This window comes from Acomys russatus, chromosome 1, assembly GCF_903995435.1.
Source record: "Acomys russatus chromosome 1, mAcoRus1.1, whole genome shotgun sequence".
Taxonomy (NCBI): Eukaryota; Metazoa; Chordata; class Mammalia; order Rodentia; family Muridae; genus Acomys; species Acomys russatus.
In genome coordinates, this window is record NC_067137.1 from 25795772 (window position 1) to 25823136 (window position 27365).

The 27365-nt window shown below is 41.2% G+C and overlaps 1 protein-coding gene and 1 long non-coding RNA gene across 2 annotated transcripts in view; one reads left to right on the forward strand and one right to left on the reverse strand.

Annotated features, from left to right (window-relative positions):
• The window catches only part of LOC127186831 (uncharacterized), a 32350-nt gene extending 21430 nt beyond the window's left edge, over nucleotides 1-10920 (reverse strand). Inside the window, exon 1 of the long non-coding RNA XR_007830413.1 lies at nucleotides 10787-10920. This is a non-coding gene — a long non-coding RNA (uncharacterized LOC127186831). The remainder of the gene's footprint in view (nucleotides 1-10786) is intronic.
• A 237-nt stretch (nucleotides 10921-11157) lies between these two features.
• The window catches only part of Itsn2 (intersectin 2), a 112604-nt gene continuing 96396 nt past the window's right edge, over nucleotides 11158-27365 (forward strand). The window contains exon 1 of the mRNA XM_051143112.1: nucleotides 11158-11249. The gene's annotated coding sequence lies outside the window, so the exon portion shown is untranslated. The remainder of the gene's footprint in view (nucleotides 11250-27365) is intronic.

The window sequence follows — 27365 nt, forward strand, 5'->3', positions numbered from 1 at the left end:
TATCCAAGAAGCAGACTAAAGATGTTCCTGTGGTAGTTGCAAAGAAAGGTGTGCCTTCAGTGCAGGTCTTCCGCATGCACACACACATGCCTGCACACACATATGCATCTATGTACATATATTATTTGGAAATTATTCAACATTTGGTCATTTTAAAAAAAAACAAAAACTGGTGTTGAAATAGTCATAATGTGGCAGGCATAGTGGCACATGCCTTTAGTCTTAGCACTCGGGAGGTAGAGGCAGGGAGATCTCTGAGTTCAAGGTTAGCATGGTTACAGAGTGAGTTCCAGGACAGGCAGGAATAAAACAGAGAAATCTGGGTTTGAAAAACCAAAAAATAAATAAATTTAAAAATTTTAGAAATAGTCATAATGCAACGTTATGAAACAAATGAAAGAATTTACTGGATTTACTGATATTCTTTTTTAGATATAATGTATTTCCAGACTTCGGCAGGAGGGGGGTGATTTGAAACAGGGTTTCTCTGTGTAGCCTTGGCTGTCCTGGACTCATTTGTAAACCAGGCTGGCCTCGAACTCACAGACACACACTTGCCTCCTTGAATTCTGTGATTACAGGTATGCACCACTGTGCCCAGCACCAGATTTTGTTTTTTAAAACTACAAACATGGGTTCTAAACACTTACAGCTTAGTGTTTAGAGACTCTAATCTGTCAGTCTGACTTTTGTGAGGTTAATTCTAGAATTTCTACTGCTCTTCCATTAAAACCACAGAGTTCATGCCCATCAGGCAATTCTACTTACATCTTACAGTTTTCAACATGTCTCAGGCACAGAGTAAATATCTGACTCCTTCTATGAAGTTGTAAAGCATTTCACATCTCACTTTCAACAGATACCAAAATAGCTCTTAAAGTTAATTATACTTAGAGTCAGGGTTTTGTGCCAAACACCCAATGCCTAACCATTAATTATTATTTTCCAAGAACTGAAAGTACAGTAGAAGCTATTAAGTACATGTTAAGACCTGGTCTCTGCCCCAAGGCTTACTCTATAAAACCAAATCAATTTAGATTACACAGTACATCAAATTAAAAGCAAGGCTAAACTTGAAAGGCACGAAGTTCAGGGACCTTTTTTTGTAAATCTCTAAGGAGTTATAGGTCTTACCAGAGCTTGTTGATAGAAAAGCAGCACTTTGTGTTTCTGCTTAGATCTTCTAGCAACCCTATTGCTACTAGTGTAGAATAGAACACCGAAATTAAAGCCACGCCCCAGGAAACAGCTATGCCAGTTTGGGTACAGGAACAAAGGAAATGAAGTCATCGTACACAACCTGTGTGTTCACATACACTGCGGCACTATTCTACTCACAATACCTAAGATGCAGCCCTCCATGCCCATCCGCAGACGACCAGACAAAACAACAAAACAAGAGCAGTGTATGGACCCAGTGAGGTATTATTTGTCCACAAAGAAGAAAAGTTTGTCATTTGCAGCAAAACGGATAGATGGATCTGGAGGACACAATGTTAAGCAAAAATAAACCAGTCACAAAGTGACAAGTGTCATGCATTCTCTATCATTTCTGGAAACTTAAAAAATAAAAACAAAAGTCGGGCCTGCAAGATGGCTCAGTGGGTAGAACCACTTGCTGTTCAAGCCTGACAACTTAAATTTGACCCCCAGAACACACAATGGAAAAGAGAACCAACTCCCCAAACCTGTGTCCTAAACACAAACACACACATGCATGCACACACACACTCAAAAACATACGTACACTTGCATATTAATAATAATACTTGTGTGGGATGAGGTATTTGAGTGGTTAAGGTGATGGACTGCTAATAATACTTAAATTACTTTTAAAAAGAATCCTTTAAGAGCTGAGCAGTAGTGCACATGCCTTTAATCCCAGCACTCAGGTGGCAGAGGCAGGTGGATCTCTGTGAGTTCAAGGCCAGCCTGGTCTACATGTAAGTCCAGGACAGCCAAGGCTACATAGAGAGACACTGTCTTGTAAACAAAGAAAAAACTTTAAAATCTTTATGATGACCTGAAAGTATAAAATTTCTGGGGATTACAAAGGGTGCTGGGGAGAAGAGGGGGAGGCAGAAGAATGCTGGATATGATCAATGGGTGCTGACGTTATTTATGAGAAAATCATAGTTTAGCCTATTACATTTTACAATTAATGGTTTTTTGTTTTGGTTTGGTTTGGTTTTGATTTTTCAAGACAGGGTTTCTCTGTGTAGCCCTGGCTGTCCTGGACTCGCTTTGTAGGCCAGGCTGGCCTCAAACTGAAGAGGTCCACCTGCCTCTGCTTCCCGAGTGCTGGGATTAAAGGCGTGTGCCACGACCAGCCAGTGTGGTTCGATTATTTTAATTATCCCAAAACCCTCACCTTCTAAGACTATAATTTAGGGGCTTAGGGTTTCAGCACACAAGTTTTGAAGAAATACAACATTCAGGAGCAGAGAGAGTATATGAATAGTTCATTGAACAAAATTATTACTCAAATGTAATTATATTATTTAACAAAAGTAATAAAAATGCTGATACCCTGGCAGTGGTGGTGCACGCCTTTAATCCCAGCAGGGAGGCAGAGGCAGGTGGATCTCTGTGAGTTTGAGTCCAGCCTGGTCTACAAAGAGAGTTCCGGACAGCTAGGGCTACACAAAGAAACCCTGTCTCGAAAAACAAAAACACACACACAAAAAAGAAAAGAAATGCTGATCTTTAGTGGATAGAAGAAAAACAAGTGAAATTTTAAAATAATTTTAAGTAGTAAAAGTTTAAGTGCATATAAAATATAACTGAGGAGGGGACAGTAGAAGTGGTATGTTCCAATGCTGCTATCTTAGATTAATATATTTTATAAAACTATAATAATTATTTTCATTCAATGATTAAGGTTTTAAAAATTAATCCTAAGACTAGACACCCAAACATGGTAATTAATCAGCCATCTATCTCTGTGGTAGCAGAAATCATCAGCCTAAGAAGAGGCAAGTTTTATTTAATTCATTAATTTTTAAGATAATATACAAAGTAACGGGTTTTATTATGGAAGCTTCATACACATGGGAAGGTTTATTTTGGCTCATAGTTGTCTAGGTTTCAGCTTATGGTTACTGGGTCTAGTGTGCACCATGTCATAAGGAGATCTGCTCCCCTTGTGGTAACTGGGAAGCAAAGGGAAGACAGGATACGGCTGGGACCCCAATATCCCCTGGGGGGGGGGGTAGGCTACCATGACCTAACTTCCATTATCTTCTACTTCTACTTCTTTTCTTTTCTTTTTTTTTTTTTTTTATTCTTTTCTTTTTTTTCCAAGATAGGATTTCTCTGTGTAGCCCCGGCTGTCCTAGAACTCACTCTGTAGACCAGGTTGTCCTTGAACTCACAGAGATCCGCCTGCCTCTGCCTCCCAGAGCCCTGGGATTATAGGCATGTGCCACCACACCTGGCTTCCGCTTTGTTCCAAATTGTTTCTATTTATTTATTTCTGTTGTTTGTTTGTTTGTTTGTTTTAGAGAAGATCCCATATAGTTCTGACTAGCCTAAAGCTTAGTATGTAGCAGCCACAAAAACCCTTATGCTCTTGACTCTCTTGTCTCCAAAATGCTGGGATTACATGTGAGAGCCACCACGCCCAGCTCCCACTTCTCACAGGTTCCCCCACCTTGCAGTAGTCCCTCAAGCCAGGGTTCAAGTCTTTAAAATAAGCGCTTTTATGGGGCATTTTTATAGTTAAACTCTAGTAAAAGGGAAATATGAAATATTTACCATGAAAGGTTTATAATCTATATGTGCATATTTAGAAATGAAATGCTTATTTATTTATAATAAAAAGGTAGAGTCAGCTACTAACAAGAGATTCATTAAGTGAATTAGGAAGCTCCAGTCAAAGATAGTAAGGTAAGTTTTGTACGAATATAGAAAATACACTATGGCTATAAAACAAGCCAGTTGCCAGGTATGATCATGCATGTTGTAATTCCAGCACTTGGGAGGCAAAGGCAGGTGGATCACTGTGAGTTTGAGGCCAGCCTGGTCTACAAAGTGAGTCCAGGACAGCCAAGGCTACACAGAGAAACCCTGTCTCAAAAAACCAAACCAACCAACCAAACAAACCCTCCAAAACCCCAAAACAATGCAGTTATTCATTTAAGGGAAAAAAAATGGAGAAAAACAGAAAAAAGTGCCTTTATTGAAACTAATTATGAAACATAAATAAATACTCTTCTAAAACCAAAAAAAAAAAAAAGCTGCAAACCAAATTATATAAGACTATGATTACTGTGCCTGCAGATCAATGAGTTGTTCAAATGATGGCATTTCTCTGACATTCAGGTTTTCCATTTATGAGAATAGCAAAAAGTTCACCCACTGAGGAATGGCTTTTCAGGCTTATAAATCAATTTGCAAGTAGTCCATTTCTGCTTGTCCTTGTTTCCCTCCATGGATCTACTGACTTAGCAGTTACAAACCTTAAGGACTAGAAAAGGCCTAGCAATTGGACACATTCAACACAAAAGGAAGAAATCAGAATGGCCAGTAGCACCGAACACCCATGGCACAGTCACTGTTAGAGTTCCCAGGAGAAAATTCCTGATCCAGCAGCTCCACCCCAGGCAGGTGAGGACGCTGACCAGCTTCACATTGCTGAGTCTACTTTGGACTATAATTTCATACTTTGGATTTTGTTTTCATAAGTAAAGTCAAGACAGGGCATGTCTAAATGCACATCATTTTTAAAATATCAAAATGCATCAAAATCATATTTACCTGTGGTTCCCCCTGCTACAGTGCTAGTGTTTGGGCTCCTTTGAGCCTACCCACCACCACTTCTGGTTTTATCCTATTTCCTCACTTCCTCTCCTTCCTTCCTGTGTTTTGCTGTGTAGCCAAGGCTAGCTCCAAACCTGTGACCTTCTTGTCTCAATCTTTAAAGAACACAGACATGGGGCACCTTTCTTCTCCTTCCTCCCACACCTCTTTTCTCCCCCTCTTTTTCCCCTGCTTTTCCTTGTCTTCCCTCCTCTCTCCTTTCTTCCCCTCCCTCCCCATTCTCTTCAGAGACACAGTCTTGCTGCGTTACTCAGGCTGGCTTTGAATCCACTGTGTAGCCCAAACAAACCTTGAACCTGTGAACCTGCCTCAACTTCCCAAGTAGTTGGTGTTACAGGCATGTATGCCAGGGTCCAGCAGTTATCCCTCTTAAGATTCATCTCAAGACATTGTCTTATTTGGAAAAAATGCCAACACTAGAAACAAAGTTTGTTTGCCTACTCTGCGTCAAGCAGTGCCAAAGGATCTAATCTCCTGCATGCTTTACAATAAAACAATGCTGCTATCTGAATACAGAAGAGCACGTCTTATCTCTTGTCTAGGTAAAGGGACAAAAGAAAATAAAAACTAGGTCTGAGAAAATTCTCAAACATAAGGTGAGGCCTGATTCTTGCCTCTTCTGCTTACATGCCAATCAAGGTTAGCTGCTCACAAACAGAAATTCAGTTCTCAACTTTGTTGCAAGAATTAAGTAAAAAATTTAAAACTCATGAGCTGTGAGTACAGCTCTATGACATAACACATATTTAGTATGTATAAGATCCTGAGTTCCATTTACAGTGCCACAAAAATGAAAAAAAAAAAAGCCCTGTCTACTGCAAATGTTTACACACACACACACACACACACACACACACACACACACACACATACACACACACACACACACACACATTCTCTGTGTAGTCCTGGCTGTCCTGAACTCACTTTGTAGATCAGGCTGGCCTCGAACTAACAGAGCTCCACCAGCCTCTACCTCTCAGATACTGGAATTACAGACATGCACCACTGTGGTTGGCTTCAAATCTTCCCTCCTCCCTGTATTATTAGTTTATTCTAAGAAGTGAACATGTATCAGGTTTGTCTGCAGACAGTAACAATGACATAAGCAGAGAGCTGGGGCTACATGCCAGACGGGAAGCACGTCTGACTCTTGCATACAGACTGGATTCCCATTTGCAGAGCTACACCTGCCAGACTGGAAGCTCCTGGTGCTTCAGTCATGAATGAGCACATCCTGTTCAGGGCTTTTGGGCCTTAGGAAACAGGCCTTTGGCTCCACCCTGCAGTGCTGGCACAGAACCCAGTCTGGGCTGACTTCCCTCCCCAGCTTGGCTGGCATTGCCTTTTTAGTACCTTCCGGCTTCAATCCAGAGTCTCAAGTTATATAGGACACCAGTAGCCTGAAAGTGGTAACACTCCTCCTGTGCTAGAGTTGCAGATTCCCTTCCCATCCCTTTCCCCAGGTCACTCCCACTTCCACTACTCTGGAAAAGGGTTTGTAATATTGACATGTAGAGAAGAACACCCAAGCATCTGTATGTCCCATGGCCCATAGTTATGAACTAGGAACCCCCACCCTGACTACTTTTCATCATATATATAATCCTTATCATAAAATACTAGGGCAACCTCAACCTGGTTTCTCAGACTGACGTGACTTTAGATCTTCAGGTGTTAAAATCACTATTGGCAGTAGTTCATTCTAAGTTTAGAAAGGAAAAAGGAACTGAGAAAGGGAAATTTTCACTTTTCACCTGTTTCTCAGGAGAGAGAGGGGTGGGGGGAGGCTTTCTTACAAGCCACTAGAATAGATGCCGGGCCAACAGTAGACACAAACAAGTTCCTGCCAAAGAAGGTCAAAGAAACACGACTGTAAAAAGATCATTGCCCCATTACTCCTATCCTGAGGTGTCCTGTGCATGGATGAGGGTAGAGCCAGGGCTTTTGGTATTCCATTGTGGAATGGGACACACCTAGCAAGGACATCAACCATGTTAAAGGAGGAGAGTGGAGCAGAAAAAGGGCGTTTGAGTGGATGATGACTGACATTTTTAAAAATTCAGTGAAAGACAGATATTTGCAGACATGAGATTCATGAAGCTGAATAAACAGAAAAGTCCATGTTGGTGTGTATCATACATAGCCAAACTGCTGAAAGCAAAGACACAGTACATGACTTGAAAGCTGTGGAGAAAAATGATAGATGATTATAGCAGTGCTATCTGATGAACAGCCAGCCCACTTCTCAAGAGAAACTACGAGCCTGGAAGAGGACTGAAAAATATCATTAAAATATTGGGGAAAAAAAAAAAACAAGTAAAACGCAGTAACTCAGAATTTTACATTCTACTTTTGCATGTCCTTATTATGTGCCAGTATGTCCATGCCATGGTGCACATCTGGAAGCTAGAGCACTACTTGTGGCCATTAGTTTTCTCCTTCCACCTGTGCGGTCCACAGAGCAACCTCAAGGCATCAGGCATGGCCGTGGGCACCTTCATCCACTGAGCCATCTTTCTGGCCTCAACTCAGTGTTTTAACCCACGTAAATCATTTACGTTCAAATATGAAAATAAATAACACTTACATTTTCATATAAAATATAAGAACTTGTGGCCAACAGACCTGCACCTTAAACACTAAAGGAAGTTATTTAAGAGAAAATTATAAGTTGAAACTCTGGTCCTCAGAAAGAATAAAGAACACCAGAAGTGACAAATGTCTGGATACATCTGGACGATTCCTGTTGGCCATAGCTCCTTAATTTCTTTATAAATTATTTGTGTAAAACTAAGGTTTAGCATTGCCATAGGCGGTCTATTAATGCTAAAGGTCTTATGTAAAAGACAAGCCCCAAGTCCTCACAGTCTTCTTAAATGATGACATATTCATCTTACGGGATGGTTGAAATCTGGACACTTTACTTCTGTCTACTCTGGCCTGTTCTCACCATGATAGTCTTATTTTGAGGATAGACTTGGGTAGGTTTTTAGATGAAGAATGGGATCTTTGAAAACTACAAAAGGAGAAATTGAGAGGAAATGGGATTTTTATGGCAGAGAAGAGCATGAAAGGAGATGTCCTCAATGGTTTATAGTAATAAGCCGAAGAGCCTATCAAAAGAGAAGAAATGCGATATGCACAGTCCAACCCCCAACTTCCTAAACTTTTCACTCTACACGAATTGCTAATCTTTTATAGAACCAACAAGAAATGTCTCTGACTTAGGTAGGACTTGCTATCTCATCTCCAGGTCCATGCCAGAGGTGAACAAAAGACAGTCAAATTTGGGAACTCTGAGGGAATTCATAGGCACAGTTTCAAGATCAGCCATGAGTGGAGGAAGTTAATGAACTGGGATGGTGGCTGCATCGCCTACATGAATCACCAAGTCTGAAAGGCCAAGGATGATGAGAGTTACGGGTGGAGAGGGCTGACGGACTGCTTCAGATGCTGAAGTTCTTGGTAGACATTGAGTGCCCTGGAATTTGGCTAAAGACATATGGAGAGAATAAGGGTGTTGATGGTGTTGCAAGCCTCAAAAGAAAAGGACTTTTTTTTTTTTTTTTGAGTGGGAAAGAAATATCTAGAAGCAGCAAGAACATTTCTTGGATGGCTTCTGTGTTTGTCTCCCAAATTCCATCCTTTAGCTTGTTGAACAGAACTACTGCGAGCAAGGCCTTCCCAGGAATCAAAATCCTTCACTTCTTTTCTTCCGTCATTACTTACACCTAACCACCAAGCGCTAAACAGCCGAGATTTATTCCAGAAACAAATATGTAAATATAAAAGAAGCTAGGCTATTGGAGACCCTCATACTCAATGTTGTGTCAGGGTAGACAGATGGGTCTCAAGTTCTGAAGAGAATCCAGAGTTGTTAGCACTCAGGAGGCAGATCTCTGAGTTTGAGGCCAGCCTGGTCAACAGAGTGAGTTCTAGGACAACCAGGCTACACACAGAAATCATGTCTTAAAAAACCGAAAAGAAAGAAAGAAACCTGACTTGTTGATTTACCGCTTGTGATACTGAAAGCAGGCATACAGAACCCCAATTCCTATCAGAGGCTGTCAGTTTTGCACTTTTTTTGTTTTGTTTTTGGAGACAGGGTTCCTCTGTGTAGCTATGACTGTCCTGGAACTCGCTCTGTAGACCAGGCTGTCCTTGAACTCACAGAGAGCTGCCTGCCCCTGCCCCTGCCCGGGCCTCTGCCTCTACCTCTGCCTCTGAAGTGCTGGGATTACAGGCATGTGCCAACACCACCTGGCCGATTTTGTACTTTCTTTAAGGGAGACTTTTAAATGGTCCCCCACTTCCCAGTTCTCCTCCTCCCAAGGATCTGGCAGATTCTTCATCAGAAAGAAGACAAGGTAAATGTTACCAGGTCCAGAACATCAAGACCAAGTGACTCTGGTCAGTGAGGGGCGTGAAGTGAATAAAAAGTCAGTTTTACCTTACAGGCCAACTCCCTGCAGGACTGGGGTGAGAAGAACTCCGAGGCTTAGACTTTTGTATATGGACATGGGAAGAGAGCACTGGCATAGAGATGGTAACAGGTACCCAAGAGTGCTCTTCTTAACCCAAGCGGCTTGTTTGTAGACTGAGAAGTATTAGCTGCTCTCCAGGAAGTAAGGGACCTCCCAGACTGATACCAAGGAGTCATGTGCCTCTGTGTCACTGAAGTTCAGGACCTGTCTATCAGGTCTTGGTCAAGTTCCAGTTGAAGAGTTAAGAAAAGTACCATGAGAGCAAGAAAAGCCTGTTTATCATCATCCACATTTGCTCAAGTCCTCTCAAGAGTTGATTGTCCATTTCAGTTCAGTTAGGCCTGAGCACTTGAGCCATCTCTTTAAAAATCAGACTCGGTACCTTCATCTGCCTCAACAGGTAAGAAATGAAGCCTGGGCTCATCTGGTCTACACGGACCTCTCACACTTCAACAGGAATCACAGGGATATGAATTTTTTTTAAAAAAATCCATTTAATTATGAGATTTTTGAAACAGTTTATATATAGCCTAGACTGACCTCAAATTCAGGATCCTTCTCACCAGTTTAGGTTATGGGTTTTGCATCTCAGCACAGGCTCCTCAACCGAAATCTTGGCCCCCATAGGACCCACCTTAGCCAAATCTAAAAAACAAACAAACAAAAAAAGCCTTTTTGTCGCGGGAGTATTGTTGCCTTTGTCAACTGGCTAGCCTTAGACATGAAATGGTGACTTGAGTCTGGTCTTTGTGAGGAGTCCACGTAATAGAAAAGGGTGATAGAAATTCTGAGTTTGAGTTTCTCCTATCAAATGGGTAAGAATGTTTAGCTTCTGCAGGAGGAAAAGTCTTAGACAGTTGTCCTGTGAGGAGCTTGCTCTTGCTGGTGAACAGGGTTAGGGGATGCTCCTTGTCTGTCTCTCACTCCCTCCGTGTGTGTGTGTGTGTGTGTGTGTGTGTGTGTGTGTGTGAGAGAGAGAGAGAGAGAGAGAGAGAGAGGTGTGTGTGTGTGAGAGAGAGAGAGAGAGAGACAGACAGACAGACAGACAGAGACAGGGAGAGACAGAGACAGAGACAGGGAGAGAGAGAGACAGACAGACAGACAGAGACACAGACACACACACACACACACACAGAGAGAGAGAGAGAGAGAGAGAGAGAGAGAGAGAGAGAGAGAGAGAGAGAGAATATGAGTAATAGTGACTCTTGGTGTGGTTAAATCCTTTAGGGGAGTCCTTGGGAAGGGTCGCCACATAGGTGGAGGTAACTCCTTCGTGCCTCTAACTTCCCCATTCTAAGGAAATCCTCCCTCCCATATTAACGAAGAGATCCTCGGTGAATAAGAAGGCTCCAGGATGTGAGAGAGAGCAAGCTCCATGCGTGGTCCAACAGGGATGTCCTGGACATCTCTCGGCCCTTTCCAAAAACCTTGGGGTCCGAGTGTGGCAGGAAACGTCCCACCCAGCCTCCGCATGTCACCTCGGAGGAGGAGGAGCCAGGTGGGTCGTAGTAGCTCCTGGAGGTGCTGTCAGCTCCGGAGCTTCGGGACCCCGCAGGAGAGGGAAGAAGCACTTCAGCTCACGCCTTCGTGGCCCTGGGCTCCACGGTTCCCGCGGTAAGGAGGAACGCCTCGCAGCGCGGCGCTCCCCCACAGCGGGGCGTCGGTGCCCCGCGGCCAGGCGGGCGGGCCGTCACTGCCCTCCCCGCCCCCCGGCTTCCTGCGGAGGCCGCGGCCGCCATGTTGTTGTGGGGCTGAGGCGGCGCCGGCGGAGCCCAGCGGCCGTGACAGGCTGCGCAACAGGTCCGCTGCGGCCGGCCTGACGACTGACCCGGCGGCGGCGGCGGCGGCACGGCAGGGTCTTCCCCGCGCCTGGCCGTGCCCGCGCGCGGGCGGCAGCGGAGGAGCGCGCGGGGTCGCGCCGTGACGTGCGCGTGGCGCCAGGTGGGTGAAGCCGCCCGTCAGCGCTGCTGCGGGGAGCCGGGCAGGTGCGGGCGCCGCCGCCCCCGGGGTTCCACGGGCCGCGCAGAGGGGGCCGCGCGCCGCACACCGCCGGCTCCGGTCCTCCGGAGCGCGTGCGGCCCCCGCCCTAGGCCCCGGCCGGGCGGCGGCGGCGGCGCCGGACGGAAAACCTCGGGCCCCCCCGGTTCCTGTCCCTGCTCCTCTCAGAGGCCCGGACGCCGGGGCCCCTCGCAGCCGCGGCCTCGCTTGGCAGGTGACGGCCTCCGCCTATTGCTGGGGGGCGACCGGGTCCCCGGCTTTCCGTAGGGGCACCTGGGTGCGCGTTGCCTTGGGGACTCGTTTTATTTTGGCTAGGTTGATTTTTTTTTTTTTTTTTTTTTTTTCCTTCTCTCTCTCTTTCCTTCTTGGTCAGGGTTGGTGCAGAGTGTCAGGTGAGCCGCATCCCGGTGCGTCAAAGTAGCCCGAGTCACGAGAGGACAGTGGGCGGATGCTTGGCGTCCACGGCTCGCCTTTTACCAGCTAAAGTTGAGAGGTGTTAAGCGTTGACTTCTGCATTATGCACTTGCAGGAAGCTCGGCGCGAAGGAATCTCTGTAGCCAGAGTAAAGTTCATTGCCTATTTAGGGAAAAGAGAAAAGACGCTTGCAAGTGTTTAGTGAACGGGTAAACTGAGACTGCAAGTGCGGATGGCTTTCATTCTGCAGAAAGACGCTGCGTTTGCGCGTATTGATCATGCGCTGTGTTGTTCAGTGGTTGCCTGTGGCCAATATATTCGTTTGAAACTTGGATTTGTAATGAAAAGGAACATTTTGGATAGAGCCATCTACTTTATAATAGGAATTGGAGATCGCACGGAAATTACTGCTGTAATACATCCCTTTTTGTCTGTTTCACAGTGTTCATTGCTTACTCAGGGGAGGCAAGATGTCACTTAGAATTTTGTGGTGTTAGCTTAATTTAGGTAGCACAGACTGGAGGCCAAGCTAGCTATTTAAGCCTCGGAGAAATTGCTAACTTCCCTCTGAAGGATTGCAATAGTGTCAATCAGTGATAAAACCTAAAAGCAATCCAGAAACACCACCTACAACCTTTATCCGAACTGATGGGAGGCCTGCAGAATTCAAAGTTATTTGCTTACCTGTAGGTTGGGGATTATTCCTATTATTGTCTTGTAATTAAACAAGCAAAGTGGAAGCCGTTACCTTTTTTTTTTTTTTTAATGAAAAAAATGTGTGTTGAAAAATGTGTGAAGAAAAAAATGTGTGTTGCTGCCGTTTGATGTATCGATTTGCAATTGAAAATATTGCGTGTTTATTTTAACCATTTAATGCAGCCCTAAGCATTCCCTTTGCTCATCTTTATGATGAAAGGTAGAATGGTTAGTAAAAACTGGACCAGTATTGAATTATTGAGTAGAAAAACGCCGACGTTCAACATGTCTCAAGACTCAAATCCTGATTTCCCTTGAATGTGAAGAAATGTGTTATGTACGTTCAGGGAATTGGATTTGTTCTTTTTAAAAAGGCATCTTTACATACACACCCATTACCCAAACTAAAAAGCTTTCAAGATTTTGTTTATCTTGTCATTTTATCCTGTAGTTATTGTATCTCTATTACAAAGTGGACATTTTCTTATATAATCTTAGAACTCTTAGAGGTGTGTGTGTGTGTGTGTGTGTGTGTGAATGTAAGTGTATGTGTGTAATGGGGGTGAAACAACCTTTTTACACATTCTGAGTATACTCTCTGCCGTCAGGGTGCATGCAGCCTCAAAATGGTTAAATTTATCTTTAATATAGAGGTTCACAGTTCTATCCTCCTCCTCTTCCTCCTCTTTCTCTTCTTCCTTATCCTCCTTTTCTGTTTTTGGAGACAGGGTCTTTCTGTGTTAGCCTTGACTGTCTTGGACTCGCTTTGTAGACCAGGATGGCCTTGAAATCAGAGATTCACCTGCTTCTGCCTCTTGCTCGATGAGATTAAAGGCGTGTGACACCACGCCCAGAGAGTGCCATCCTTTTAATAAAAGAATATATATTGTTCATCATCACCTAAACTTCCTTTAGTATCACTTGTGGTGGTCATTTATAGAGCACTTACTAGTATTAGAGCCTATGCTCGGTGTTTTACATAATTATTTAAAGCACATGAAAGCCTTACAAGTAATTAATGTCCTCCCATCAGCCTGAGCAGTGAAATGTTAAAAGAGTTTAACAGACTGCTCCAGGTCTCAGCGCTAATAACAGTAAGTGTCCTGTTTGAGTTTAGAACACCTATGCTCTTGTTCATAACATCATGGCTTAGGTTAAAAAAAAGTGTGTATACGTGTATATATATGGAAATATATATGTGCCTATCTATGTCTATATATACAGTTTTGTTTTGTTTTTGAACACATGAATCAGTGTGTGTGTGTGTGTGTGTGTGTGTTTACGTTAGGAGGGGGTGAGCTGGATTTGTCAGCTCCAGGAAGGGGCTGCCAGGGCCCAGCCTTGCAGCTTTTCCTGAGTAAGCTTTCCAGGTGCTTGCAGTACCTCACCACTGCCTGGCTCTCAAGCCCTCAGTTTACACAGCCAGAATCTCATTGTTTAGCACGGGCAGGCCTGGAACTTACAATCCTCCTGCCTCATCCTACCCACTGCTAGTATCGTGTGCCATTTCAGACCCGGCACAGGAGTTTTACATATTTACCTGAAAACATTTACACTGCGCTCTACACATTATTAAGAATAAGCTAGCTATGTTTCTAAAATATGGTATATTTGTTATTTATCCCACCTGTTTGGGGCTTATTTTTGTATTTTAAATACGGATTTTTTTTTTAAAAACAATTTTGAAAAAAAAAAAAGACTGAACAAGGGGAAACTTTTTGGGTATGCTAATTGATAAAAAGCAGATTCCAGGTAGAAGTAGAAATCAAGAATATTTCAGTTGTTTCTGCAGTTGCATTAGATCTAAAGCTGAGCATACACCAGAACTGTAGTTCTAGTTGGCTTTTTTTTTTTTTTTTTTTTTTTTTTCGGTTAAGTTTGTACCATTCTACGGTGGTTGCACACAGACGAATCTTAGCATTCTCTGGGGTAAAGTGTGCCTATAGGTGTTCTTGAGAAAGAGGAACTGAGCTGGCCCTAAAGGCTATGAGGCTGAGAGGAAATGGGGCAGGAAGGGAGGAAACCGAGTAGAAATGGGACAGTGAACAGACCAAGAGATAAAGTATTTTCATAACTCTAAGAGTGCAACGTATTTTGTTTGCAGTGTTTTGAGAGACTCGATTAAAATGTAATTTCACAGCCATATCAAGACTTTGACTAACTGGGCTAGTTACCATATAACTATTCAGCCGTGATTGTGGCAGACATTTAGGGGTCTGCTACCAGATGGTAGACATTTAACTTGTTGTATTTAGCCACCTGTTTTTATGTTTTATGGGTCCTTTTCATTGTGAATGCATATTCATCTGAGAAAAGGTCTGGTTTAATAAAAATTTGCATGTATATTTATGACTCTGTTGGATAAAAGTATAGGCTCTCTAGTTAGACCACTTACCAAACTCTGGCTCCAAATAGTTTCTTTAATTACCTTATTTCTGTTTCTTCTTCATCTATAAACCAGGGATAATAACAGAAGCCATTGTTCATAGTGTTGCGTATAATATAAAGTGCTTAGTGACTGTGCGCAGCATAAGTGCCCTGTTATCCTTCCAGCTTGCTTCAGTGAGAAATTTCAAGCTAATTAGCCTGTCTTTCTCTGTCTCTGTCTCTTTCTCTGGTTTGTGATTTATCCTAATAACTATAAAAATAGCTTTTCTTTTGGTGCTCAGTTTTTAATCAGCATCAAAATGAGCCATATGAGAAGGCCAGAAAATAGCTACAAGGCCTGACCTTCAGTTCAATCTAACACTCTACCCCTTTAGTTCCCTTCCTTTCTGCTACTTTGGATCATCATGTCAGAGCCTTTGAGTGTGAAGTGGAGGTAACTAGGAGGAGGTTGGGGCTGAGAGGACAGTGACAAGTGCCTGCAGGCTCTGTGCTGGTCAGTAGGAAGGAGCAGCCTTTGCGTGGCCATTTTCTTTCTGCTGTTTGGAGTCTCTGTCCTCCTTTCTCAGTCTTCCATCCAAAGTGCTTTTGTGCATCTGTCAAATGACTGCTTTAGTATAAGAACCGGGTAAGGCAAGTTAATAAATCTCATAATTTCTGTAACATTTGGTGCCATTGCTTTTTAGTAACTGTGAAATAATTCTTAGAGATTATGTCACTTCAAAGATAAGTGGCGTTTTCTGTTAGTTACATTTCTTGTTGCTGTGAGGAAGAAGCAGCTTGAGGAAAGGGTTATTTTGACACAGGGCTTGAGGGTGTAGTGCATCATTTCAGGAGAGTGACACGCGTAGTCAGGTGTATTGAACTCCCATGCTCTCCTGGCTTCGTCCTGTGCACGCAGGCCATGGAGTAGCAGTCCACATTCAGGGTGGGCCTTCCCACTTCCCTTCACCTTATCTAGATAACCCTGCATAGGCATGGCCAAAGACTTACCTCCAAGGTGGTTCTAGATTTTATCAAGTTGGCCTTCAGGATTAGCCATCACATCTGCCGAGAACAGTGTAGGAATACAAGTAGGTATTACTTCCCTAAATATTATTACGGTCTGAAAACTGAAGCAGGAGAAGAGAAAGCCTCTCACAATTTAGGTTTTCCACTGCTGAATTTTTAGTGAAATGCTTACAAATTGGTTCTGGTCTTGCCGCAGAAACAACCTGTGTTGGAATTTTCCTTGCCCTCCCCTCGTTCACTCCAGTGATTCTGACTTGGCGTTACTTCCTCCTTCCAAGTGTCCTAGTTCCTACAGGGTTTCCCAGGGTTTCCCAGGGGTTCTGAGAACTGAGATGTAAAGAGGCGTTGGGTGAGAATTGGGTGACCACAAGCCTTTTCTGATAGTACTCTCCAGGATCTGGCCTTCCTAGTTTTTATAGCGTGATGACAACCTCTCTTGCAGAGTACTGCCGCTCGATCTTGTGTCTACTTTAGATCTTCACTAATGTAACTTTCCCTCTTTCTCTTTCTCCACATTGTGCACCAGCTTTCTTTTCTTTACTCCCAGCCACTGTCTTCTCTCTTTGAAAGTTGAGGCCAACAGAAGTTACTCATAATTCATAGCATGGAATTCATTTTCTCATTTCATCAATATTGCATGATTTCTTGCAAGAAATGTCCAATATACCTACTGCTTATGTAACCAGTGAATAAAATATTCAACCCTGTCCTGCTGTAGTGGCACTTAAATTCAGGAAGAGCGAAGAAATGTCTTGAATTTAGAATTTGCCAAGTACTGTGGAGAACATTAAGGCAGAAAAAAGGTGTCTGGAGTATGTTTGTGTGTGGAATAATTAGGAGAAGTACATTTGCTACCTTCAAAATTATCAAGGAACTCAAGACCAAAGAAAATCTGTAGTGTACATTTACAAGTAAATAAATGGTAGCCTTAATGTAAAGAAGTTTGTTCATATTTAAGGATACCATATTTAAGATGGTTGTGTTGTTGTTGTTTATTTGGTTGTACCAGCAGACCTCTTGATAGTTTTTCTGGTTACTGAAACCAGTACAGTGTGTGCTTAAAGCAGAGATTTGCCAAATGGTTTGGAATGGGCACTTAATTTGATTTTTCCTAAAAGTACTGTATTGTTTGGTTTAAAATTTTATTGACTTTTTATGTGTACTATTTTTATTATGATGAATAATAAATGTTCTGTGTAGAAAATTAGAACACTATAGGGAAATGCAAAGACTATGATAATTTCCAGACATAGCCATTGCTCATGCTTTGGTAGGTCTCTTCCTAGAACTTTGTCTCTGCAGATTGTCAGACCTGTTATGTTGTTATAGCTTAATATTTTTCTGCTGTGCTAGGGATGGAACTGGGCATGTTGGGCAAGTGCTTTTCCACTGAACTACATGCCCAGTTCCTGTTCTGTGATTCTTCTTTTTATCTTAGTAACATTTATCAAAACATGGCCCTGTTTTTACTATGTACTTACCTACAATATACTTTTATTGGTAAATAATATGTTCTTACTACTGAACAGTAGTAATAGTGTCTAACATTTACAGAGCAGTAGCTACATACTAGTGATTTGGGATACACTTTATATAAATTCATTTAGTCTTTAGCCTCTCTGTAAGAACTTTATAGTTGAGGAATTTAAGCAAGCATAAATGTAGTAATTTCCCCAGAGTCACAAAACCAGTAAGCAGGAGACCTAGGACGTGAATTTGACTTTGATCTTCTGCTTATAATCGATGTCTTACATTGCTTCTGTAGACAAAAGTAGTTTATAATCTTTCCTTAGTGTCATGCTATAGTTCACATCCTTGTAGCTGTATTTGTGCTCATGATTATGAGCATTTCCCCAGAATAAGTTTCGAATAGTAGACATTGGGTAAGCATACTGTCGGGTGACTGTACAGGAAAATTCATTAGCATCAATGTGTGAATGAAACCAGTCTTATTTCCCCACACCCTTGAAAACATTGCCTTTTAAAAATACGCTAATTCATTAAGACTTTTTCTTCCTCTAAGTGTTAGTATCAGAGCATTGCTTTTCCATTTTTCTTTTTAAAAGTCCATTTCTGCTTCTTTCTCATTTCATTGGCATGTTTACTTTGTCCTTTTGTTCCTTTCCTATACTCTCTTCCCTCTCCTCTCTCTTTTTTCTTATTTTTATTTTTATTTTATTTCTATTTTTTTGAGACAGGGTTTCTCTGTGTAGCCCTGGCCGTCCTACACTCATTTTGTAGACCAGGCTGCCTCTGCCCCTCGAGTGCTGAGATTACAGGCTTGCATCATCAGGCCTGGCTCCTTTCTTTTTTTCTAATTTCTTTTGACAGTCCTATAGCCCAAACGGGCCTCAAATATACTGTGTGACCAATGATAACAGAGGTAGCTGAAGCTTCTGATCCATCTACCTCCACCTCCTGAATGCTGGAATTGCAGGCACATGCCACTGCCGCTGGTTTGTGTGGTGCTAGGGAGCAAGCCTGAAGCTTGGTGTGTGGTAGACAGTCATTCTACGGAACCATATCAGCAGTCATCTTGTTTGTTCCTGAGAACAACAAAATGTATGTTAAGAACTGTATATCTTTCTTGTAGTTATACACTTTTTCTAAGCTTGTTTTTAAGCTTTGTTTATAAATTTAAGAAAAAGTATAATGATGGTAGCTAATATCTCTATAGCACTTCTCAAGTACATATATGTTATATATGCTAAGTGTTTTCTATTTAATAATTATTCTTTTTTTTTTTTTTTTTTTTTTTTTGAGACAGGATCTCACTTTGTAGCCCTGTCCATCCTGGAACTTTCTATGTAGACTCACTTTCTATCACAGAGACCCACCTGCCTCCCAAGGGCTGGACTTAAGGGCATGTGCCTGGTCATTGTCTTTTAAAGCCTAGATTTTTCCTCTGCCTTTGCCTATTTTGTTCTCAGTTTCTAAAACTCACCCTGTTCCCAGTAACCTGCCGTCTGAAACCTATTGTTCAGTACTCATTATTCAATGTAGGAGTCATTTCCTCTGAGATTGCTCATCTAATAACATTCTAGTTTCTCAGGGCAAAGTGAGGCGCTCATCTCGTTCTCATGCCCATAGCACTTGCATGGAATTCTATGTTTTGGTGCGTTCTTCTTCGTTCTCTTATCTTGTACATCTAATGACTGGGCAGATACACTGACTTAAATTAAAGGTGCTCATGATCCTGATGGTGTCAAGAAGTGAAAGGCTGGGTGGCGGCCCAGTTGATAAAGGGCTTGCTCCACAAGCATGGGACCTGAGTTTGAATCCCCAGCACCAAGCGCTTGTGCACACAGGTGCACATACACACCCTCCCGCCAAAGACAAAAGAAGTGATTCTTCCTTCCAAGTTTTTGAGTAGAAACCTGGACTGAGGAAGTAACATTGAAACTGGCCTGAAAGCTCCTGGGGAAAAGAGCAGAGGGCCAGAGACTAAAATGAGTGAAAATACCAGTGCTGATTCCCATTATGTGTGCAGTGAGTGTTTACAGCGGTTTGAGTATTGCAAACCCTGCTTCTGGGAGAGCCTAAGGAACAAAGCCCTGAGTGCCCCAATATGTATTTGTGGGTGCAGATGGAGTTTTTTGGTTTTTTTCTTTTTTTGGCACTGTGGATTTTGTTGTTGTTGTTTGTTTTAGTTTTGTTCTGTTTGCTTTTATAAAGGGTCTTATGGTGTTGCTCAGGTTGTTTTCAAACCCCTGGCTACAAGTGAGTTCCCTGAGCCCCACCCATCTTGACACCTTCCCAGCAGCTGGGGTCACAAGCACACACTGCTGCAGCCAAGTGACGGTTACACTTGTGTTCCAAATGGCGAGTCTTCCTTCTAGAGTGTGTATCTCTACCCCTATGGCACAGGGCTCCATTCATGTGCTGACTTAGGCCTTTTACTAAGATAGCGAAGAACTTGGAGGGCCCCGACCTTACCCTGCCAAGGCTCTGCAGTGCTCAGGAGTCTGGTGAGCTGGAAGCCTTCAGAGCCTTTGCTCCAGTGTGGTTTTCCTGGGCTAGTGCTTTAGCGCAGACTTCAGCTCTTTCTCACTAGCCCTGATGATGCTTCTGATTTCTATTTTGCCGTCTTGGATAAGGCATTCTACTCTTAATTTACTAGTTTAATTTTGAGATATACTGATGGCTGGTCTATCATTTGCTAGAAATACTTTTCTAAGCTTTAAACTTCTTAAATTTAACTTCTCGGTAGGTAGTTTAATTTGTTGTTGGTTTTGTTTTTGTTTTTTGAGACATGCTAAGAACTTGCCATATAGACCAGCCTAGCCTCCAATTTGTCAGGATCCCTCTACCCCTGCCTCTCAAATGCTAGGATTACAGGCCTGCACCATAAAACCTGACCAATAAATTTTCTTTATGAAAGTAGTACATGCTAATTGGTGAAACTTAGATAAAAATATATTCCAAGTCCATCTTCCAGTGACAGTCATTTTTAGACTTCATTCTGTGGGTGTGTATGTGTGCCTGCATGAGTGTGCCCCAAACGTTGAAGTTGAGAACACAGATTTTGTTATTTACGATTTAGGCTATTATCTTTGTAAGTGTAACAGTTTCATTAATATTGTGTTTTCTTTTCTCTAAAAATTAGAGATTTGCCAGATGTGGTAGCACATGCCTTTAGTCAGCACTCATGGGGCAGAGGCAGGCAGATCTCAGTGAGTTCAAGGCCAGCCTGGTCTACAGAGTAAGTTCCAGAGAGCCAAGGCTAAATAGGAAAACCTGTCTCAAGGAAAAAATAATAATAATAAAAAAGAAAAAAGTAAAGAAAGAAAAGGAAAAAGGTAGATTTCTGGTTTTTCAAGGCAGGGTTTTTCTGTGTGTAGCCCTGGCTGCCTTGGAATTCTGTATGGATGGTGGTAGGATTTTTTGAGTATGTTTCAGGTGCCTTACGAAAAGTTACATTTGTACTCCCACAAGCTGTGCCTGCAGCCAGTTCTTATGTTTCTAGCTCTTGGTGTTAGCCAGAGTGAGGGGTGGAATTTTGTTTTTGTTTGGTAAATTTATAAGTAGAAACAATGCAAAATGTAAAGCTTTTCTTTTTTCTTTCTTTCTTTTTAGTGTGTGTGTGTGTGTGTGTGTGTACATAAAAAGAATTTTTTGTTTTGTTTTTCTAGGGTTTCTCTATAGCCCTGGCTGTCCTGGAATTTTCTCTGTAGACCAAGTGGCTGGCCTCAAACTCAGAGATCCACTTTCTACTGCCTCCAAAGTACTGAGATTAACCATGGTCTAAGGCTGGACTTCAACAGCAACATAAATAACAAAAAGCATTCTAACACGTGGAAACTAAACAACTCTCTACTTAATGACACATGGGTCACGGAAGAAATAAGGGAAGAAATAAAAGACTTCCTGAAATTCAATGAAAATGATGGAACAACATACCCAAATTTGTGGGGCACATTGAAAGCAGTGCTAAGAGGAAAATTCATAGCATTAAGTGCCTTTAAAAAGAAAATGGAATCATCCCACATAAACAACTTAACAACACATCTGGAAGCTCTAGAAAAAAAAAGAAGCAGAAACACGCAAGAGGAGTAGAGGCCTAGAAATAATCAAACTCGGGGCTGAAATCAATAAATTAGAAACAAAGAGAACAATCCAAAGAATCAACAAAACCAAGAGCTGGTTCTTTGAGAAAATTAACAAGATAGACAAACCGTTAGCCAATCGAACTAAAAGACAGAGAAACACTATCCAAATTAACAAAATCAGAAATGAAAAGGGAGACGTAACAACAGACACCGAAAAAATACAAAGAATCTTAAGAACCTACTTTAAAGGCATTTATGCCACAAAATTCGAAAATTCAAGGGAAATGGACAAATTTCTTGACCGATTCCATTTGCCAAAATTGAACCAAGACCAGATAAACAAATTAAATAGCCCTATTTCGCCTATAGAAATAGAAGCAACCATTGATAGTCTCCCAACCAAAAAAAGCCCAGGGCCAGATGGTTTCAGTGCAGAATTCTACCAGTCCTTCAAAGAGGAGATAATACCAATACTATTCAAGCTATTTCAAAAGATAGAAATGGACAGATTATTACCAAATTCCTTCTATGAGGCCACAGTCACATTGATACCTAAACCTCACAAAGATCCAACAAAAAAAGAGAATTTCAGACCAATTTCTCTTATGAACATTGATGCAAAAATACTCAACAAAATTCTCGCAAAGCGAATACAACAGCATATCAAAGATATCATTTACCATGACCAGGTAGGCTTCATTCTAGGCATGCAGGGATGGTTTAACATATGGAAATCCATCAATGAAATCCACCATATAAACAAACTGAAAGAGAAAAACCACATGATCATCTCTTTAGATGTAAAAAAAGCATTTGACAAAATCCAACACCCATTTATGTTTAAAGTTCTGGAGAGATCGGGAATACAAGGCACTTATCTAAACATAATAAAGGCTATATACAGCAAACCAACAGCCAACATTAAATTAAATGGAGAGATACTCAAGGAAATCCCTCTAAAATCGGGAGCCAGACAAGGCTGCCCTCTGTCCCCATATCTCTTCAATATAGTTCTTGAAGTTCTAGCCAGAGCAATAAGACAGCAAAAGGAGATCAAGGGGATCCAAATGGGAAAGGAAGAAGTCAAATTATCCCTATTTGCAGATGATATGATAGTGTATATAAGTGACCCTCAGAATTCCACCAGAGAACTCCTACAGCTGATAAACACCTTCAGCAAATTGGCAGGATACAAAATAAACTCAAAAAAGTCAGTAGCTTTCCTGTATACAAATGAGAAACAGGCAGAGGAAGAAATTAGAAAAACTACTCCCTTCATGATAGCCACAAACAATATAAATATCTAGGAGTAACTCTAACCAAGCAAGTGAAGGACTTATTCGAAAAAAACTTCAAACCTCTGAAGAAAGAGATTGAAGATGACATGAGAAGATGGAGGGATTTACCTTGTTCGTGGATCAGGAGAATCAACATAGTAAAAATGGCTATCTTAACAAAAGCAATTTACAGATTCAACGCAATCCCTATCAAAATACCTACAAAATATTTTGAAGATATTGAAAGATCAATTCTCAAATTCAAATGGTGAAATAAAAAACCCAGAATAGCAAAAAAAAAAATCCTATACAACAAAAGATCCTCCAGAGGAATCTCCATACCTGATCTCAAGCTGTACTACAGAGCAACAGTAATTAAAACAGCATGGTACAGGCAAAGCAATAGACTGGTGGATCAATGGAATCGAATCGAAGACCCAGAGATGAATCCACACACATTTGCTCACTTGATTTTTGACAAAGAAGCCAAATCTATTCAATGGAAAAAGGATAGCATCTTCAACAAATGGTGCTGGTCTAACTGGATGTCTACATGTAGAAAAATGCAATTAGACCCTTATTTGTCACCCTGCACAAAACTCAAGTCCAAATGGATTAAAGACCTTAACTTAAAACCAGAGACATTAATTCAGTTAGAGGAAAAGTGGGGAAGGGCCTGGGACACATAGGCACAGGAAACAACTTCCTGAACAGTACACCAATAGTCCAGGCTTTAATGTCAACAATTAATAAATAGGACCTCATGAGGCTGAGAAGCTTCTGTAAGGCAGGAGACACTGTCAAGAGAACAAAGCGACAGCCTACAGACTGGGAAAAGATCTTCACCAACCCTTCATCTGACAAAGGTTTAATATCCAAAATATATAAAGAACTCAAGAAATTAAACACCACAAAACCAAACAACCAAATTGCGAAATAGGGCTTGGAACTTAACAGAGAATTCTCCACAGAGGAATATCAAATGGCCGAGAAACACTTAAAGAAGTGCTCGTCCTTGTTAGTCATCAGAGAAATGCAAATCAAAACGACACTGAGATTCCATCTTACACCCATCAGAATGGCTAAGATCAAAAACTCAAACGACACCACATGTTGGCGAGGATGTGGAGAGAGAGGAACACTCCTTCATTGCTGGTGAGAATGCAAACTAGTACAACCACTTTGGAAATCTATCTGGCGCTTTCTCAGAAAAATGGGAATAGGGCTTCCTCAAGACCCAGCCATCCCACTCCTTGGAATATACCCAGAAAATACCCTACCACACAACAGGGACATATGCTCAACCATGTTCATAGCTGCTTTATACATAATAGCCAGAACATGGAAACAGCCTAAGTGTCCCTCAGTAGAAGAATGGACTAAGAAACTGTGGTACATTTACACGATGGAATACTACTCAGCTATTAAAAATGAGGAATTCCCGAAATTTGTGGACAAATGGATTGATCTAGAAATTATCATAATGAGTGAGTTCACCCAGAAGCAAAAAGAGACAAACGGTATATACTCACTTATATCAAAACACTAGTCCAAGGGATATGTACCATGAAAAACTTTACTTACCAAGAAAGTGGGTCAGAGGAGAGGACATCCTATTGAGACTTTAGGCAAGAGTAGCATGGAAGAATGGGGAAATAGTAGGACCCACAGGGTCCTGGAAACCTACAAGAAGAACTTTATGACAGGCAGATCTGGGTCCTGGGGTCCTCCTCAAACTAAGGCACCAGCCAAGGAGAATATAGCATTAAACTTCGAACCCCTACCAAGACCTAGCCGACGAACAGGATATTCTCCACCGTTGAGTGGAGAGTGAGATCTGACTCTCACACGAACTCTGGTGCCCCTTTTCTGACCATGTCCCCTGGATGGGGAGGCCTGGCGACACTCAGAGGAAGGATAGCAAGTTACCAAGAAGAGACTCGATATTCTAAGAGCATATATAGGGGAGGAGGTCTCCCTCAATCACAGACATAGGGGAGGGGAGAAGGGGAAAAGTGGAAGGGAGGGAAAAATGGAAGGAAACAGGGGAAGGGCTAACAATCGAGATGTAATATGAATAAATTAATAAAATTAATTTAGAAAAAAAAAACAACAAAGTACTGAGATTAAAGGCATATGTGCCATGCCTGGCTAACTTTTGTTTTCTTCATTATTAGCTAGGTTAACATTTATTTATTTGTTTGTTGATTTATTTTTATTTTATTTTTTTGAGACAGGATTTCTCTGTGTAGCCTTGGCTGTCTTGAACTCACATTGTAGATCCACTTGCCTCTGCCTCCCCCAAGTGTTGGGATTATAGGCGTGTTCCACTGTGCCTGGCACATTATCAATTTTAATAGCTCCCTATACATTAAATAATATTAACTGGTTATCTTCTGTGTGTAATTCCCCCTATTTGATTATGTTTTACTTAGAAAATATTTTTGAAATAATTATATAGAAGAATTTGTTTATTGTTTACTTTGTTCTTTCTTTCTTTCTTTTTATTTTATGTGCATTTGTGTTTTGCCTGAATGTATGTCTGTGTGAGGATGCCAAATCACTTGGAGCTGGATTACAGACAGTTGTGAGCTGTCATGTGGTTTCTGGGAATTGAATTTGGGTCCTCTGGAAGAGAAGCCAGTGCTCTCAACCACTGAACCATCTCTCCAGCATCCCACTTTCTGTTTTCTTATAAAGGTTTAAAACTTTGAAAATTAAATTCTTTCAAAGAAGTCACATTTTACTTGAAAGTCAAGCATATTATTCAAGTTTTTCTCTGCATACATTTTGTCCAACCCAAGTAAAAGTTTTGTTTAAATATTTACTCTTTATATGAGACAGATGAGCATAGAGTGCAGAGCTGCCTGGTCCTCACCCTCCTTTGAGGCAGAGGCTGAGTCACAGGCTATTCTTAGGTGTGTTTCCCCTGTTGTGTGGGTGAATTGTCTTGTTCACAGTTGTTGACTGATTCTGCTAAAATTGTCTTAAAGCCTCAGTATGAATTTGAATCCTAAGGCAATATTAGTTCATCATTTCTATTTTTTATGCCCTCTGACTTCTTGGTGCTTTGTTAGTTACACTTAGAGTTTATGAACACGGAAGTGTATATTTTATGTTTAAACATCTTAGACTGAAGAGAGTGAGTTCCAGAACTAGAATTAAAAGTTTGTATGAAGAGATTCTTAGGGATCAATATGCTTTGAATATTTGGAGTCAAAAACATACTCTTTTTGCTAGTACTTGACATAACTAATTTACTTCAATAAAATAAAGCTGATGAATAGCTAGTTGGAAATAATGTTACTTTTAGTAGTTATAATAGCTGATATTTATATGGATATTCTATGTGCCACATATTTTACAGATATGATATATTAGTCTTAAAATAACCTTGCATTTTGGTATAGTTAAACACATGGATTAGGAAGTTATGTCTGTGTTGTGTATGAGACTACAAACCTGTGGAGTACATGTACTGGGACTCAACTCAAGTTAGGTGATCTATTTTCAAATTAACTTTAGCCTGCTTGTCCAATGTGCAATTGAAAGTATGCTGATCTCTTAGGAGCTTGCTCTTAAAGAATATGTTAGTATCTATCTTATGGTTGACAACTGGACATTAGGTATATGAAAATGAAGAGATAATCACAGGAGTTGACAGTCTTATAGAGGTGAGCAAGTATGAAAACGGAAGTTAGCATATTAGATGTTATGTACAAGAAGAAATAGAAGTGAAAGGAAGCTTTCATAAGTAGAAATGGAGACACCCCCTTTAAACTTTTTATTGATTCTTTGTGAATTTCACATCGTGCACCCCAGCCCCACTCATCTCCCCTTCCTTCCGTATCTGCCCTCTGCCCTTGCAACCTCTCCCAAAAAGAAAATAAAAACTAGAATCAGAACAAACCAACTAACCAAACAAAATCTTATCATGGAAGCTGCAGCGTGTCACAGTGTGTCCCACAGTATACTCTTTGTCCACACATCTTGCAAATGTTCATTGCAATGAGTCATTGGTCTGGTTTGAGGCCTCCAGCTTCTGCTACACTATCAATAATGGATCCTCACCAGGACTCCTCTTGGATATCCTGTTGTTGTCCTGTAAGACTAGAATCTTAAAAAACATTGCATGGAATGTAAAGAATATTAGACTATTTGGAATATCAGCTTTATAGTTCATTTACAATACATGCCACCATTTTAAAGCTCACAGTTCTATGGTTTTTAGTACATATGTTCATAGAGTTGTGCAGCTCTCACAGCTATCTGTTCAGAACTGTAGATGTCTTTTGCCATCTAGGTTTTTGTTTGTTATTTGTTTTTCTTTCTTTCTTTCTTTTTGAAGTTATAGTGAATAGTGTGTTTTCAAGTGATTCAGTGTGTAATTCTACCAAACTTTGAAGGGAAATCTGATAGCAGTATTCCTCAAGCTGTTCACAAAATAGGAAGGAAGGAGATACTCCCATACTAGTTACAAGGCCAGTATTCACGTATCTTGTTCAGGGTTTTTCTGTCTATGTTCACAAGGAAAATTGGTCTACAGCTTTCTTTTTCTTGTTGTGCCTTTATCCAGCTTTGCCAAACTGAATTCAAGATCATATTAAGAAATTTGTACATCATGATCAAGTTGGTTTCATCCCAAGGATGCTTTAACATGCTCAAATCAACAAATGTAGAACCTAAGGATAGAAATCACATCATCAGTTCTATAGATAAAGAAAAAA